The 18,601-nt window shown below is 39.1% G+C and overlaps 1 pseudogene; it reads right to left on the bottom strand.

Annotated features, from left to right (window-relative positions):
* Positions 1-10,516: 10,516 nt before the first annotated feature.
* LOC101402153 (olfactory receptor 7D4-like) lies at positions 10,517-11,461 on the bottom strand (annotated as a pseudogene).
* Positions 11,462-18,601: the final 7,140 nt, after the last annotated feature.

The raw sequence follows: 18,601 nt of genomic DNA, 5'->3' as shown, positions 1-18,601 counted from the left end.
GTAGCTTGTGTGTAAGGAAGCAAAAGCAAAGTTCAATGAACATCCAACAGGCAGCTCAGCTAGTCGGCACCTCTTGATTTGACCTTTAGGTGGGCAAACTTCACCTTCCATTGAGTCCTTCCAATGACAGTGATTCACTCAGTCAAGTTGCAGCCCAGTTCAATTTTAAACGTAATTATTTAGCCTTTTGAAAATTGAAATTTGCATGTCCTATTCACTGATTTAAATCATATTTGAGACTATGGGCATATACCAATTTATTCTATGACATGACCCTTCCAAAATAATTGAAGACATTAAATGTCTTTTCTTTAAAAATCTCCATACTTCCTTCATTCTAATGGCTCTGTACTGGTTATTAAAATGTGGATTCATCTCAAACAACATTAATTCTATGAGTTGATGCTTTTTATTGATGTCACAGTTAACACTCAAGTGCTTTATTTATTTTATTTCTAAAAATATGGTTACCACTATTAACTTCTTTGAGGTTTAGAAACACCGTTGTGTACTGTAGGATCTCAATAAATGATAGCTATATTATCATTATTAATATGTTCCTTTTATGACAATTATTTTTGATATGTAACTCTCCCAAAGTACAGTATAGAGATGTGATTTAGAAAATGGGATCTTGAGTCAGACTTCCTAGAGTGGAATTTTGCTCCACCACCTTACTATTTGTGTGGCCTTGACAAATTTATTTAATCTCTCTTAGCTGCAGATACCTCACCTCTACAATGGGAGTAGTAAATATTCCCTACATTGTATGACTGATGAGTGAATTAAATGAGATGATGCATGTATTTTTTCTAGTGTGGTTCCTGTGACATACAGTGGACATTTGATAAATATGAGCTTCTGTTCTTAATGTCACAATAAATCTGTCTTGAATGGCTATCATTTACCAAATTTCCTTTAAACTGGGGCAGGCATTAAGGATGGAATTCTGTTCATGATAAATACAGCAGGTCTGTTACCTCTTTTGACCACCATACAGCACCTCTAATTAATGAAGATCCCTATGGCTCCCTGCTTCAGAGACTGCCTGCCAGGTGGATTCTTCCAAGAAGAGAGAAAAGCATGTGAACTACGTAGATAAGAGAAGGGGGAAGATCACAAAATCATTAAAATAAAACACAAGGCATATTTCAGAGTGTGTGCTCTTGTGTTCATGTTCAGATGTGGGGATGTATTATATTAAATCTCAGTATAGTTAATGGAGCAAGAATGATAGAACTGATGAGAAATATACAAAGTTTGCATTAATCAAATCATCCCTAAGAAATTAAAAGGCAAATTAAGATGTGAGTTAATGTTTATATTCTCCATGATAGAAAATATTTGTCATTATTAATGCCTAGAGAATGCAGTTTATTAGAGAGAAAAAAAAGCATTGAGGATCACTTTAGTTTGGGGAGGTGACAAGAAAAGGCCTCTCTAAAATATAAGTGATTGAGATGTGAGATGAAGGATGAGCAATTGTTAACCAGGGGAAATAAGGAATGGGTGAGCATTTTGGGCTGAGCGAACAGAATTCATGGTTGCCCTGTGGATCAGTGAGCTTGGGAATGGAGGGGGTTTCAGAGGCCAGAGATGGAGAAGAGAGAGTGAGGGTCAGGAGGACAGAGCAGGTGAGCCCACAAGTCCAGCATCCTGTACTATTTCTTCATCTGCATCTCACACTGGTAATTTTATGTTTATTTGTAAGTCAGAGGATGTGACTGTTTTTGCTCACCATCATCTTTGCAGGGACTTACATGGTATCTGGCACGTAGTAGGTGCTCAACACATGCATAATGTGTATAATAAAGATTAGACCAAAGAGTCAACTATGACACAAAAATGAATTCTTCAAGCTCATATTTGCCTGAATAGAGGCATAAAATGGAATAGTGAAGTTAACTCAAATACATTCATACCTATTTTAAGAGAATGATACATCACAATGAAGTAATATCTATTCTATGAATGGGAAGCTGGTTTAAAACTGTGATGTTTGCTAACATAATTCATCACAAAAATAGGTCAATGAAGAGAAATCATAACCATAGTCACAATAGAAAATGCATTTGAGAAAATGTAACAACCATTACTGTGGTTAGCAGCCTGGACAGAGTCTCTTCCCAAATGAGGAAACTAGAATGGTTTCTTCACTTGATAAAAAATGGTTGTTTTACAACTGCAGACAACAGGATATTCTACATTAAAACATTAAAATATTTGTGTTAAATTCGTGAACAGACCAAGGCACTCTTCTCCAGATTCAATCACTCAATACTCACCTGAACATTCAAAGAGATTTGTAAGATGAGAAAAGGAAATTGTGCTGAGTACTGAATGTCAGAAATAATTGTCTTATTTGTTGATGATATTGTGGACATTGAAGTGGAACACCAAAAACAATCAATGCAGAACTATTAAGCGTTCTCAGGAAGTTGAGTCTGCTGCAAAAGTAGTTAGGGAATACAATAGAAAAATACAATCAATGAGGAATAAAATAAACAATACCTGGTGCACAATAGACCTCCAGTGAGTAGCTAGTGAGTAAATCATTGGACACAGGAAATCCAACAGGAGCCTATGACTATGGGAAAGAGTAGAGAAGTGGTGGAGACTTCTCCAGGAATAACTCGTATTTGAAAGAAGCTCTATATTCCAAAAAGAATGAGAAGGAAACAGAACAAGAGCTGGCAAAGCCTGGTTTCAGTAGAAACTAAAGTACCTTCAATGTAGAGAGATTTCACCTTTACAGACTAAATAAATATGGGATTATCCAGTCTTTTTATTCTAGAGGGAAAGCCCAGTACCCACTTTCTCTCTTTTTTTCCCTCTTACTCCACCAGCCCTCACTGGGACACACTGACCCTCTCTAATAGTTATCATTGATGCTTTCTGTTCTCTGAGGTCTGCCCTTTGGAAGCCCAATTGAGGTTTCACTAGGCAGAGATCAGAGAATTATAGGACAAGGGCAGCCTCTTATTTCCTTCCCTCGAAAACTAACACCATGTCCACTGGGACATGCTATTATTTTCTCAAGGATTGACTTCTCAGAGCTCTTCATTAAATAAATTGTTCAACCAACTTTCCTCTTTCTAAACAATTCAGCTCCCTTAAGGTACAAAGATAAAATAATGAAAAATTTTCAGGTGACTTTGTGTCTGTGTAGGGGAAGAATAAAGTATTTTCTCCATCGAGAAATTCTTCTTTCTTTGGTTTGACATAAAAGTGACAATGTGTCCCATAAGGAATGTTTAATTTCCATAAGAACCAAACCCAGGAACCAACTTTCTGTGATGTTTTTCCTTTGAATAATCTTCAGAGATTTTATGGATCACTTGGTATCCACAGTGTCATGGAGGCAAAGAAGTCCTTTCTGAAGAAAAGCAGAGTTGTTAATAGTTTTCATTTTGTTGAAAAAGACTAATCAAATGAGGACAGAAAATATCCCTTGATGTTTGCTAGTGACATGGAAGCCTTTGTTGATATTAGGGAAGGTTCCACTTAATATCTCTTAATAGAGGGGCAGGGGCAGAAATAATCCAGGTAGGGTGGGCTGAAAGTGAGTATTGAAGAAATACAGTGGCAAATATAAATTATATGTAAAGTTTGTTAGAGAAGAGGAGGACAGAGGTATAACATAGCCTAAAGGGAGTATGGAGTATAGGAGAGTTAAAAAATAATAATTTAATGGAAGATATAGGAAGACATTTAATTTCAAAGAGAATGATGATATTTCATGCAGACATTGAATACACAGGAAGTGCTCACTATGTAATTCACAGGATGCAGTCTACACTCTAAATCAATGACAATCATAAGGTACTGTTTCTCCATTTAGAGAACACATGGGTCCAGAAATCAAGGGTTGGAAATTGAAGCAACTCCATCAACATCACTCCCAATGGGCCACTTAGGGGGTTTGTGTTTCAGGTCTCCACACCTCTGGCCTCTGCAGGTTTAGAAGCCTTGACTCCTAAAGGGATAACAATTTCAGACACATGGCAAAATCCCATGAAACGTCAGCATACTGAACAGTATGTTAAAGGACAATACAACGTGGGTCATAATTTTTATCTCAAGAATCTAAATATGCTTCAGCTTTAGGAAATATATTTACATTAATTTATTTCATAAATGTATCAATACAAATGCTGTGAAGTTCAGTAGGAATCAAAATGTATTTGATAATTTTTAACAGCCAGTGCTGCAAATGGTGACGTGTACTTGTGTGTGTGGGGCAGGGGACACAAGCTCTTAAAGTAGGAAAGTAAGGATGTATCTTTCAAATGATAAATAATGTGGGTTTTTCAATGAGAGCTAACAGTCATTTGAACATGGAAGCATTAAGAAATGACAATTAAGGAACATCCATGGATTGCTGCTATGAACCATAAGTATTTAATTCTGATAATTGAAACAAATGAATAAGATGAAAAAAGAAAGGGGACATGAGCATTGTAAAGCCAAAGATAAATGTATCATTGTTAGTAGACGAGATTTTGGAGGTGGAGTGCCCTGAGATCTCTGAAGATGCAGCCCTGTGTGGGTCCTTCATCACGCATTTCAATAATTCCCCTAGGACAGCTGTTTTCAAATGTTAGCCATACATGAGATCCACCTGGATGGCTTATTAACACAAATGGCTGGGCCTGTCCCTGAAGTTTCTGATATAGTAGATCTGAGATGAAGGACAAAAATTTGCATGTCTAAGATCCCAAGGATGCTAGTGCTACTGGTCTAGAGACACTTTGAGAAACACTTTATTGTGTCTCTAGTACTCTGATTTAATAAAAGTTTTTCCTCTGCTGTTTACATCTCCCCTCCACCACCCCACCTCCAGCCCTTACTGGGATACACTGGCTCTTCTGGATGGCATCATGCATATAGGAGGAGATAAGAAAAAAAAACAGAGATCACCAGGGCTCTCTCCTACATATGTTTCCTACCTGGTTATGGAAAGGTCATTATTGGAGGAGACTAGAAAAATAATCTAAAATATTGCTCTATAAAAACTTCATAGATGTTTTCTGACAATGCCTGGAGCAATGTCCAACTTCCATGGCCTTGGGAATGCCACATGTTCAACAATATCTAAGGTTCCTCTGACCAGATGGTCTCTGTCTTTGCAGAGCACAACTCTGGCCCTGTCTGGGAAGGACATGCCCCTCATAAGGGGTCACACCTTTTCCTCTTAAGAACAATTGCTACTCTCTTTGCCCTAGCCTTTCACTGATAAAGTTTCTCCACTAGGCTTTCAGTACACCAGCTCTCCTAGTTTCCTGCTACCTCACTAGTCTCTCCTACTCAGTGTCCTTTGCAGTTTACTCCTCCCAGAGCATCCCAGGGCTCTGCCTTTGGTCCTTCTGTATATTCACACTCGCTACTTTGGTGATCTCAACCAGCTTGCTGGCCTCAGATACTACCTCTGTGTCTATGACCCTCCAATTTTTATGTCCAGTACAGACCTTTCTCCAAAACTCAAGTTTCCACTGGAATGTCAAACAAACATCTTTTCTTTAATTGTGGTAAAATATACATAACATAAAAGTTACCATTTTAACTATTTTTAAGTATATAATTTTGTGGCATTAACTACATTCACACTGATGTCCAACCATCATGACCATTCATCTCCAGATCTTTTTCATCATCCCCAAATGAAACTCTGTCCCCATTAAACACTAACTCCCTAATCCCATCTCCCCCTAGCCCCTGGTAATCTCTATTCTAGTTTCTGCCTCTATGAATTTGACTACTTCAGTCATCTCATGTAAGTTGAACAGTATAATATTTATCCTTTGGAATATCTCATTTTTGACATTTCAAAGCCTGAACTTCTGATGTCCTCTTTCTTTACAAATTTGCTCCACCCATAGCCCTCCCTGTCTTACTGATGCAATTCCACTCTTTCAGTTGTTCAGGCCCCAAACCTAGAGTCGTTATTGTCTCTTCTCCTTTCTCACACCTATGTCCTGCCTGACAACAAATCCTCTTGGCCCAACTGACCACTTATCAACACTTATACTACTACTGCCACCCCCCACCCGCACCCCTGAGTCCTAGCCTGCTATATCTCACCTGGCTTGCTGCAGTAAGCTCCAATCAGGTTTCCCAAATTCTACAATCCATTCTCAACTCAGCAGCCAGAATGATCTTTTAAAATCCCATGTCAGATCATGTCATGTATCTGTTCAAAACCTGGCAATGATTCCCCACATCACTCAGATTAAATGAAAGCAAAATGTCCTTCAATGGCAGAGAAAGCCTCACATGATCAGCCCCTATACCTGTTCTCTTCTTCTGCTATGCACTCTCTCACTCTCTATGCTGCAGTCACTCTCTCCTCAGGCCACTTCCCACCTCAGTGTCTTTATATTATCCTTATAGCCTGACTGCAACACTCTCCCCAGATAGGCACTCACCTAAGTCATTCACTGTCTTCACAAACGTAACTTTCTCAATGAGGTTTATGAAGACCATCCTTTATATCATGACCTGTCATCCCCACAGTCCTGATCCTCTTTATCCTGCAGAGTGGAACCTAAAATACTGACTGACACATAGTAAATACTCAGTAAAAATAGTTCTTATCAGTTGAATAAACAAATGTGGTTCTGAAGGGGCTTCCAGGGATATTGTCTCCTGACCACGGTTGATGGGTCCAAGGTGGAAAGAGCACATGATTGTGTCAATCACAATCCTTTTCTGAGATTTTTTTTCACATGAGAAGCTAAAATAAATCCAGTTTCTCTTTAATAGTGAAGCTCCTAAAAAAGTGCTTCACACTAATGTGAGGTGTGAGTTGTGCGAGCCGCTGGTTTCTGCGTCTCTTTCCATTTGCAAGTAGTCAGGCTAAGAAAATAAAGCTGATAATCTGAAAGGAAATCCTTATAGTGTTTGAGCCCCTGTATCCAGTTGTGCCAGTGTCCATCTGAGCCTCTGTTGAGCTGTGAACAGATGTATCTGGAAATTCTTTTCTATCATTTGTCAGCAAAGCAAACCTCAATAGTGCTGCCTTATATTTACATCATCCAGGACCATGATCTGATCATGCCCAATGAAAGGAGTGCTATGACAGACCCTCCACCTTCTCAGCTCAAGGCCTTACTCATCAATTTTTGGCAAATTCTAACTCACACACATCTCCCATGGCAAGCTGAACAACGGCTTCCCAAAGACGTCCATGTACTAATCTCCAGAATTTGTGAATGTGTTATCATAGGTGATGAAAGGTACTTGGCAGGTGTAATTAAGTAAAAGATCTTGAGATGGGAAATTTGTCCTGAATTATCTGGGTAGGCTCAATGTCATCACAAGGATCCTTATTAGAGAAAGCCAGCAGGGCTACAGAGAGATTTGAAGATGCTCTACTGTTGAGTATGAAGAGAGAGGAAGAAACCACAAGCCAAGGAATGCAGGAAGCCTCTAGAATTTGGAAAAGGCAAATAAACAGATTTTCCTCTAGAGTCTTCAAAAGGAAAGTAACCCTGCTGATACATTTTAGACTTCTGATTTCCAAAAATGTAAGATAAAAATATTTGTTGTTTTAAGCCACTCAACTTACAGTAATTTGTTACAGCAGCAATAGGAAAATAATACACCTCTCTTCCAAAATCTGCCTCTCTTATTGTTGCTGGCTTAGATCGGTCCCCATTTTCTCTCCCTTGGACTACTTCCACAACCTCCTAAGTGTTCCTTCCGCTTCCAGTTTCCCCCACTCATAACAATGCTAAATTCCTCATGCCATATGTATGATTACAGCATGGCCCTGGTGATCAGTTGCTTTTAAAATCCCTAATATGTCAAATCAGACTCTCAATAGTCTGCCCTCCATCTACATATCCAGGCTTATTTCTAACAACTCAGTCGTAAGTCCCATACATCTTCCTGAAATGACTTACTCTTGAATTTCTCCATGCTTATGTGCATGTGGTTCCTTCTTCCTCTAGATCCCAGTGTCTTATCCTGTCTGCTTCCAACCCAAACCCATTCTCCAATTAAATTTCTATCAATTAGTTGTTACTTAATGCTCAAGTACATTCTCTCATTAGAAGTTTTTCTGAATCCCAATGTGGGCAAAAATGTGGAAAAACTGGGACCTTCATTCGGTGCTGATGAAAACGTAAAATGGTGAAGCCACTTTGAAAACATTTTGGCAGTCTCTTAAACGAAAAACATAAATTTACAATATAGCTCAGTAATTACACTCTGCATTATCTACCCAAGAGAAATAAAAACACATGTCAACACAGAGATATGTATGCAAATGTTCATAATAGCCCAAACTGGAAATATCCAAATATCTGTCAACTGGTAAGTGGATAAACAGAATATGGTATATCCACACATTTGAATACTGTTCTGCAATTATAAGGAACAAAACACTGATACGTGTCTCCACAGGGATTACCCTCAAAACCATTATGCTAAATGAAATAAGCCAGATGCAAAAGATCACGTGTTGTGTGATTCCATTTATATAACATATCTAGAAAGACCAATTTGTAGAGACAGAAAGCGGACAAGTCGTTGCCTAGGACGGAGGTGGGAGTGGGAATTAATGGCAAATGGGCACAAGGGAAATTTTTGGGAACACTAATGTTCTAAAACTGAATTATAAAGATGGTTGCATAACTATAAATTTATTAAAATTATTGCGGTTACAGGTTCAGTGGGCAAATTTCATGGTATGTCAATTATACATGAATGAATCTGTAAAATCAACCTTGTAAAGTTTTCTCTGGAGTTACTTGAGGTGATTGAACACTTTTTACCTTTGTTTTCAATATGTCCTATTGCACCCAGTATTATTATGCTCACCAGTCTGTGTTGCAATCATGGCTACCTCTTTGGTCGCTTCTTCAATTTGTACACAGTAGACAAAAAATACACACTGGATTAAACTTAACGGAATCAAAGTGAATTGAAGCCACATCAAATAGGTTTTTCCTCATTAACAGATTATGATTTTTCAGTAATATGAAGACCTGCTAGATACACAATTCTTGGTTTCTTTATTTTTTCTTTTCCCAAAAGTCCAAAGTTCCATTCATGATATTGTTTTGCTACCCTTCACACCCTGTATCACCTGTTTTGGTTTTTTCCCCCAGAAGCAGACACTGAGCCGAGGATTCATGTGTAAGCACTTTATTGGAAGGAGTAGAAAACATGAAACATGTGTTAGAGAGAGAAGTGATATAGGGAAGAAAATGCATCCAACAAAGCCTACCTTAAGTCAGCTCCCACAATAACTGAGCAGAGTTTTCATCCTGTAGGGAAATTATGGAAAATAGCGCAAAATCCAAACTTCAAAATTATCCCAGCTAAGGGGTGAAGGAGATGGTGTACTTAGCACCTCTGCATCAAGAGCTGTTTCTGGTGGGGCATAATTCCCTGTCACTTCTGCCATCATGCGTTGCGAAAAGTAGGTTCCACCTGCTGTGAACCATTGACAGTCAGGCAATTCTGCAATGGAGATGGGGAAAGGATCCCAGGAAACATGGGAGAAATGCTGACAGCTTCTAATACTCCACCCTTCACTGTAGACTCAGTTCTATCAATATTCTTCTCAAAAAGTGAACTAAGTTCTGAATGCATTCCACAAGTGTCATTCCTGATAACACTTCCAGAGAGTATCCCCCCACACACACAAAACAAACCATGTGAGAGAATATGTCTTACTCTATTATATTCAGTATTATGTGTTTTGGGTGTACAGTAAAACTGCAATGGTGGGAAATAAAGGTCCAATAACACATGAAAGAATAGGAAGAAAGGAAGGGAGCAGGAAGGAAGGCAAAGAAGGAAGCAATATCTCAGAATTGTCCTATGCAATATATTACTATGAATCACCTGGAGATACTAGCTTTCAGATTTAGATTCCTACTCTTGAAGTTGAAAATTCCATCACTATTTTCATGAAAAGTATGATAGCAGAGTTAGGAAGTGGGCTCAGAGTCAGGTTTCCAGATTAGAGTCCATCCCAATTTCAATCTCTTTCTCTGAAAAATGAAGTAAATGAGAAAAAAATTTCAAATAAATGTTGTTGAGGTTAAATAAAATTATACATGTAAAACAACAAGAAGAGTCTTGGTATGGCCAGCAGTTTGGTCATGACTATTGCATGATTTTCGTTCCATTTCTTCCAGGAAAGATAAACACGCAGCCAAATTAAAGTGAAGATATAAACATTTGAGAAGATAATTTTTGGGGGAAATGATGCAATAACATGATATAAATGCTTCACATCTAATGTTGGCAATCTCAGGAATGGATGTAAGAAAGCTGACCAAAGATAGAACTTCACGGGCTGCAAATAAGGAAGAAAAACCAAAAACGAATGACTGAGGAGGTTGTTGAAACACAAAAACAAATAAAAACAGAGTCATAGATGCTTCCGTGGTAGAAGAAATGAAGGGTGTCTTTTAGGGGAGAAAAAGAACCAGGAGATTAAATTCATAATATTTGCTGTTGGGTCCCACCATGTCCACTTTGTTCTGAGGCCAGTGACACCTCACAGACAAGGGGCAGCTCAGCAGAGGAGCCTTCCCAGGGCCCCCTTCACATCCCTGTTCCTCAGGCTGTAGATGAAGGGGTTGAGCATGGGGGTGACCACAGTGTACATCACTGAGGCAATCGAGCTTTTGTGGGAAGAATTTGTCACGGCAGAACTGAAATAGACGCCCAGGCCTGTCCCATACAACAAGGAGACTGAAGAGAGGTGAGACCCACAGGTGGAAAATGCTTTACATTTTCCTCCTGCAGAGGAAATTTTCGTTATAGAGGAGACAATTCGAGTGTAAGAGAAGAGGATCCCAGTGAAGGGAAATACACCCAGCAGGGCAGTGGCCACATACATGGCAATGTTATTGATTAGAGTGTCAGAGCAGGCTAATTTGAGAACCTGAGCCAGTTCACAGAAGAAATGTGGAATTTCAGTACCTATACAGAAGGTCAGCTGCCTCAACAGTAGAATATGAAGCAGGGAGACCCAGAAAATGATAAACCAGCACATCAGAATCAGGAGGCCACAGAGGCGTGGGTTCATGATGACTGTGTAGTGCAGCGGGTGGCAGATGGCCACAAACCGGTCATAGGCCATGACAGTCAGGAGGAAACAATCCAGTAAAGCAAAAATCATAAAAAAATAGACCTGAGTGAAGCATCCTATGTAGGAGATGTCTTTTCTCTGTGCCTGGATGTTCACCAGCATCTTCGGGACTGTGGTGGAAGTGAAGCCGATGTCAACAAAAGACAGGTTGGAGAGGAAGAAATACATGGGAGTGTGAAGGTGGGAGTCAGAGATGATGGTCAAGATGATGAGGACGTTCCCAAGCACCGTGACCAGGTACATGGACAGCAACACTCCAAAGAGAAGGGGTTGAAGTTCAGGATCCTCTGAGAGGCCCAGTAGGAGGAATTCTGATACTTCTGTGTGGTTTCCTGCTTCCATGGAGCTGGTGTGTCTGCTGGAGAAGGAGGCAAAAGCAATGTTCAGTGAACATCCAACTGGCACCTGAGCTCGTCAGCACCTCCTGATTCGACCTTTAGGTGACAAACTTCACCCTCTGTTGAATCTTTCCAATGAGGTGATTCACTAAGTCAAGTGGTAGCCCATTTTCTTTTTAAATGTAATTATTTAGCCTTTTTGAAATGTAGCAGAAATCTCTTTTTGTCTCTTACTCGTTGGTTCTAATTCCATTTGAGGTTATGAACATAAACCAATTTCTTCTATGTTATGACCCTTCCAAAACAGTTCAAGGCATTTAGTATCCTTTATTTGATAATCTCCATACTTTCTTCATTCAAATAGCTCTGATACTTATTAAGATGTGGATTCTCAATTCAAACAACTTTAATTCTATGACGTGATGCTTTATATCCATGTCATAGTTAACACTCAAGTGCCTTATTTATTTTATTTCTAAAAATGTGGTTACTGCTATTACCTTCGTTATGAGGATTAGAAGTGCCTTTGTGCACAGTAGGATCTCAATAAATGATAGTTGCTATTATCATTATTAATATGTTCCTTTTATGACAATTATATTTGATATGTAACTCTCCCAAACTACAGGATAGAGATGTGATTTATAAAATGGGATCTGGAGTCAGACTTCATAGGATAGAATTTTGCTCCACCAACTTGCTATTTGTGTGACCTCGACAAAGTTATTTAATCTCTTCTTGATGCAGATACCTCAGGTCTACAATGGGAATAGTAAATATTCCCTACATTGTAAGACTGATGAGTGAATTAAATGAGATGATGCACGTAGTTTTTCTTGTGATTCCTGTGACATACACTGGACACTTGATAAATGTCAGCTTCTGTTCTTAACATCACAATCAATCAGTTTTATGTGGCTATCATTACCAATATTCCCCTTAAACTGAGACAGTCACTGAAGATGGAATTCTGATCATTATACACACAACAGATCTGTTACCTCTTTTCACTGCCATGCAGCACTTCTAGTTAATGAAGCTCCCTACGGCTCCCTGTTTCAGAAACTGCCTGCCAGGTGGATTCTTTCAAGAAGAGAGAAAAGTACGTGTACAATAAACATAGGAGGAGGGAACAAAATCACAAGCTTTAAAATAAAATACAAATTGTGTGGTCTCATGTGTGCTCATGTGTACATGCTCAGAGGTGGAGATGTGTTGTACTAAAAACCAGTAGAATTATTTGCAAAAAAATATGGTTGATAGATTTGATTTAAAAATATTCAAAGCTTCTACAAATCAAATCATACTAAAATTTGAAAGGAAAATTTAAGAAGTGATTATAAATGTCTATATGCTCCATGATAGAAAAAAGGTCCATGTTGTTAATGCCTAGAGAATCCTAATTAATTCAGAGAGAAAAAATCATTGAGGACCAGTTTAGTGTGGGCAGGTGGATGGAAAAGTATTTTTCTGAAAAAGGGAATATTTGAACTGTGTTAGGAAGGACAGGCAACTGTTAACCAGGGGAAATAAGGAAAGGGCAAGCATTTTCGGCTGAGAGAACAGAATTCATGGTTAACCTGTGGGTCAGAGAGCTTGGGCATGAAGGGACTTGAGAGTCCAGTGAGACGGAGAACAGAGAGTGAGGATCAGAGGGCCAGAGTCCATGAGGCCCACAAGTCCAGCATCCTGTGCAATTCCTTGATGGGCCTCTCATGTTGATAATTTTACATTTATTTGTGGTTCAGAGAATGTGACTCTTTTTGTTCACCCTTATCTTTCCAGGGACTTACATTGTGCCTGGCACATAGGAGGTGCTCAGCACACGCAAATGTTACATGGCTAATAAAGAATGAGATCCATGTCAACTATGACACAAAAAAGAAATCTTCAAACTCACATATGCCTGGATATAGACACCAAATTCAATGATAAAGTTAAATCAAATTTATTCATATCTATATTAAGAGACTAATACCTCATGAATAATACCTGTTCTAGGAATGGGAAACTGGTTTAATGCTAGGGTGTTTGCTAACATAATTCATCACAAAAATAGGTCAATGAGGAGAAATAATAACCATAATCACAATAGAAAATGCGTTTGAGAAAGTGTAACAGTCTTCACTGTGATTAGCAGCCAGGCAGGACAGAGCCTTTTGCTAAATGAGGAAACCAAGGACAATTTCTAAACCAAATAAAGAATTGTAGTTACAAAACTACAGCAAACAGGAGATTCTACATTAAACACTAAAATATTTTTGTTAAATTCGTGCATAGACAAAGGAAGTCTACTCCAATTTCAATCACTAGATATTCTTCTGAACATTTAAAAGAGATTGGTAAGATGAGAACGGGAAATTGAGCTGAGTACCGAACATCAGAAATAATTATTGTAAACGATACTGTGAACACTCAAGTTAAATAACAACAATCAATACAGACCTGTTAAGTGCTATCAGTAAGGCAAACCCGCTGCAAAAATTGTTAGGAAATAGAAAAATCCAGTCACATTAGGAATAAAGTAGACAATACCTCGTGCATAATAGATCTCCAGTGAGTAGTTAGTGAACAAATGATCGGACACAGGAAATCTAACAGAAGCCTACAATTATGGGAAAGGGTAGAGAAGAGGTGGAGACTCTCCAGAAAATAACTCTTATCACAGAAAGTTCTTAGATTCTGAAAAGAGAGAGAAGGAAACAGAGCAAGCACTGGAAAAGATGGGGCTCAGTCGAAACTAAAGTACCTTCAAACTGATTTTTGTATGTTGATTTTTTATCCTGCAACTTTACCGTATTCGTTTATTACTTCTAAAAGTTTTCTGGTGGATTCTTTAGGGTAATCTATGCAGAAATAGAAGTATAATGATGTACACCTGAAATTTATACAATGTTATAAACCAATGTTACTGCAATAAACAAAAAATTTAAAAAAAATAAAATGAAATAAAATAAAATTAATCCTCCAGTCTGGAAGACTGAGAAACATTTTTTCAATAAATAAATAAATAAAATACCTTCAAAGTACAGAGACTTCACCATTGTAGATTAAATAAACATGAGCCTGTCTCAGTCTCATTACTCTAGAGGTAAACCCTAGTGCAGACTTTCCTCTTTTTTTCTTTCTCCATCAGTCCTCACTGGATACACTGACCCTTTCTGATGGTTAACACTGAAGCTTTCTGTTCTCTGAGGTCTGCCCCTGGGAAGCCTTTGGCCGGGATCAGAGAATTATCGGTGAGGGGAAACAGAAATATGGTTAAAGTTTCCAAAGTCTCGAGGGTCAAAGTCTCAGAGCTCCTCATTATATAAATTGTTCTATTGGCTTACTTTATTCCAAATAATTCAGCTCCCTTGGGGTGAAAAGATAAGAGAATGGAATATTTTCAGCTAACCTTGTGCCTGGCAAGCAGCAAAGGTGCGAAATGAATTTTTTTTCTTTCAAGGAGAAACTCTTTTTTCTTTGATTTGACTTAAAAGTTACAAATTGTCCCCTAAGTGAAGTATAATTTCTACAAGAACCAAACCCAGGAACCAACTTTCCGTGATGTTCTCTTGAAGGATTTTGGGAGATTATATGAATCACTTGGTTTCCGCAATGTCCTGGAGGCAAAGAGATCTCTCTAAAGAAAAGCAGGAGGAGGCCGAAAGGGATAATTCAGCACATGTGTGAGGTGATGGGTTGTAATTAGTATTTGGGTGGTGAACATGATGTAATCTATGCAGGAATAGAAGTATAATGAGGTACACCTGAAATTTATACAATGTTATAAACCAATGTTACTGCAATAAACAAAAAAAAAAAAAGAAAAGCAGAATGGCTAATAGTTTTGGTTTTGTTGAAAGGACTAACCAAGTGAGGACTGAAAAATATCCGTTGACATTTGCTGGTGACATAGAGGCCTTCATTGATATTAGGGAGAGCTCTGTTTAGCACCTCTAAATGAAGGGGCAAGGGCAGAAATAATCCAGGTAGAGTGGGTTGAGGAGTGAATATTGAGGCAACTTAGGTGACAAATATAAATCATATATAAAGTTTGTCAGAGAAAGGGAGGACAAGGTTAAAATGTAGTCTAAAGAGAGTAATAAATGGCGTCTTATCTCCATTAACCTAAGCTGGTTCCTTCCCTGTTCCCCTCTTCTGAGTTATTGTTGTTACAAATTATTCTTTTTTGTGTTGTGAGTTTGTGACTAAGTTAAAGTGTTTATAGTTACTTTTGATGCTTTCCTTTCCTGTATCTTTTAAGTTATAATTGAGTATTTGCTTCACTCTTCTGATAGAGAGCTGCAGTTTTCTGATTTTGTCTGTCTATTTATCTCCTTGCTCAAAGCTTTGTAGATCTTTGCCTTTTTCCTTCCTGTATGAGGGCATCTTTAACCATTTCTTGTAGGGGAGGTCTAGTGGTGATGAACTCCTTCAGCTTTTGTTTATCTGGGAAAGCTTTTATTTCTCCATCATATCTGGGAGATAGTTTTGATGGATAGAGTATTCTTGGCTGAAAATTTTTCTCTTTCTGTTTTGAATATATCATTCTATTCTCTCCCAGCCTGTAAGGTTTCTGCTGAGAAATTTGCTGAAAGCCTGATAGAGGTTCCTTTGTAGTTTATTTTCTTCTGCTTGCTGCCCTTAATATTTTTCCTTTGCCCTTAAGTTTTGCCAGTTTTACTATCATATGTCTTGGAGAAGGTCTTTTAGCATTGATGTAATTAGGCGTTCAATTAGCTTCATGTACTTGTAAATCCAGTTCCTTCTCCAGGTTTGGGAAGTCCTCAGCTATTATTTCTTTGAACAAGCTCGCTGCTCCTTTGTCCCTCCCTTCTCCCTCTGGAATACCTATAGTCCTTATGTTGCTTTTCATAATTGAGTTGGATATTTCTCAAAGAATTCCTTCATTTTTTAAAAATCTTAGTTCTCTCTCCTCCTCCACCTGTGGCATTTCTATATTTTTATCCTCTGAATCACTAATTCTTTCCTACATAACATCAGCTCTATTTCTTAAGGATTCTAGATTATTTTTCATTTCGTTAATTGTGTTTTTCATATCCAGAATTTCTGCTTGTTTTTTTTTTTTTTATACTTTCAATCTCTGGCGAAAAAGTATTCCTTCTTCTCATTAATTTTGTTTCTGAGTTCGTTGAACTGTCTTTCTGAGTTCTCTTGTAACTCGTTGAGTTTATTTATGGCAGCTATTTTGAACTCTGCCATTTAGACTGTAAATTTCTGTGACAGTTCTGTAGAACTGTCATTTTCCTTCTGGTTTGAATTATTGCTGTAGTTTCTCATGGTGTTTGATGAACTAATCTTTTGTCACCTCATTTGTGGTAGTATTAGTTCACCCATTCCACCAGCTACCGCTAGGGGGAAGCAGGAGTAGAGTTTCTGATCTCACCCCATATGCTGGAAGCTGTGGGGCTACTATGGGGGTTTGTGCTGGCCTGGAGAGCATTCAGGCACTTGTGTACTGTGCTTGGTGGGCAGGACTTCCTCAATGGGACTGAGCCATGGCTGCTCTTTGGGGCCACGGTAGGCTCCCCCACAAGCAGGAAAGCAATCACGAGTGGACTAAGGGCTGCCACCATCTCTTCCTACAGTTGTCCTGGGGCACGTTCACACTTTCAGGGCTCAGTGGTACTATGGGTGCTCATGCAGACCTGGAGTGCACTTACCCATGTGTAGATCTGCCACAACCTCTGCTTGTGGTCTGCCGGCCACTGCGCTTGGTGGGTGGGGCTTCCATAAGGGACCGAGCCAGGGCCACTCATTGGTGTCACAGGGGCATGCTGGGCACCTCCACCACCAGGAAAGCAACCATGAGTGGGGTAAGGGCTGCCTCCACCTCTTCCTACAGTCACCCTGGGTGCATTACCACTTTCAGGGCACAGCGGTACTATGGGCACTGACACCAGGCTAGAAAGCATTTGTGCACATACACAGGGCTGCCAGGGAAGGGCAGGGAGTGCTCACCTATCTCCACTACTTTCCAGAGGTCCAGTCAATCCACCTTCAGATGTATAGCTGTGTAGTTCTCTCAGGCATCCTATTGTGCTGTGTGGGCTTCCTCCATTGATCAATGCATGTCCATTTAGCAGTAGTTCAAAGGCATAGAGGCAAAAGAAACAGCTCACTCTGCCACGCTACTGACATCACCCCACTTTGTCCTTTTTATGGTAGTTAAATTTATATAACATAAAACGTACCATTTTTAAGTGTACAATTCTGTACATTTGGCATTAAGTACATTCACATTGTTGAACAACAATCACCATCATCCGCCTCTAGAACTTTTTCATCTTCCCAAAGTGTTACTCTGTTCTCATTAAAAACTAACTCCCCATTCCTCATCCCCCGTCCCTGGGACCCACCTCTCTACATTCTGTACGTATGAATTTGACTACTCTTGGTACCTCATGTAAGTGGAATCATATAATATTTATCCATTTGAATATTTCAATTTTGACATTTCAAAACTTGAATTTCTAATGTCCCCTTTCCTTGCCAAATTTGCTCCACCCACAGCCCTCTCTGTCTCAATGGATGCAATTCCACTCTTTCAGTTGTTCAGGCTCCAAACCCTAGAGTAATTCTTGTTGCCTCTCTTTCTCTCACATCCCTAGCCTGACTAATAACAAATCCTCTTGGCTCTACCTTCAAAATATAGCTCAACTGACCACTTCTCAACTCTTACACCACTGTTCCCACGCAGGTCCTAGTTCCCTATATCTCACCTAGCTTGCTGTAGTCACCTCCAAGCAGTCTTCCTTACATCCTACAATAAATTCTCAACCAAACAGCCAGAATGATCTTTTAGAGCCCTAATCATATCATGTGTCTGCTCAAAACCCTGCAGTAACTCCTTACATCACTCATAGTAAAGGAGACAAAAAGCCTTTAAATGGCAGAGAAAGACTCATATGATCATCCCCTGAGACCTGTCCATCTCTTCTACTGTACTCCCTCTCACTAGCTCTGTTTCAGCCACATTCCCCCCAGGCAGCCTCCCACTCCAGGGTCTTTGTATTACCCTTAACCCTGAGATAGGGTACTCTTTCCCCAGATAGGCACTCACCCAAGTCATTCAGTGTCTTCACAAATGTAACTTTCTCGATGAGGTTTATTAAGATCATCGTTTATAACATGACAACCTGCC

The sequence above is a fragment of the Ceratotherium simum genome, chromosome 39 (genome assembly GCF_057802395.1).
Source record: "Ceratotherium simum simum isolate JZ-2026a chromosome 39, ASM5780239v1, whole genome shotgun sequence".
Classification (NCBI taxonomy): domain Eukaryota; kingdom Metazoa; phylum Chordata; class Mammalia; order Perissodactyla; family Rhinocerotidae; genus Ceratotherium; species Ceratotherium simum.
The sequence above is the reverse complement of the archived record's forward strand: the minus strand, read 5'-3'. Positions and strand labels throughout refer to the sequence as shown.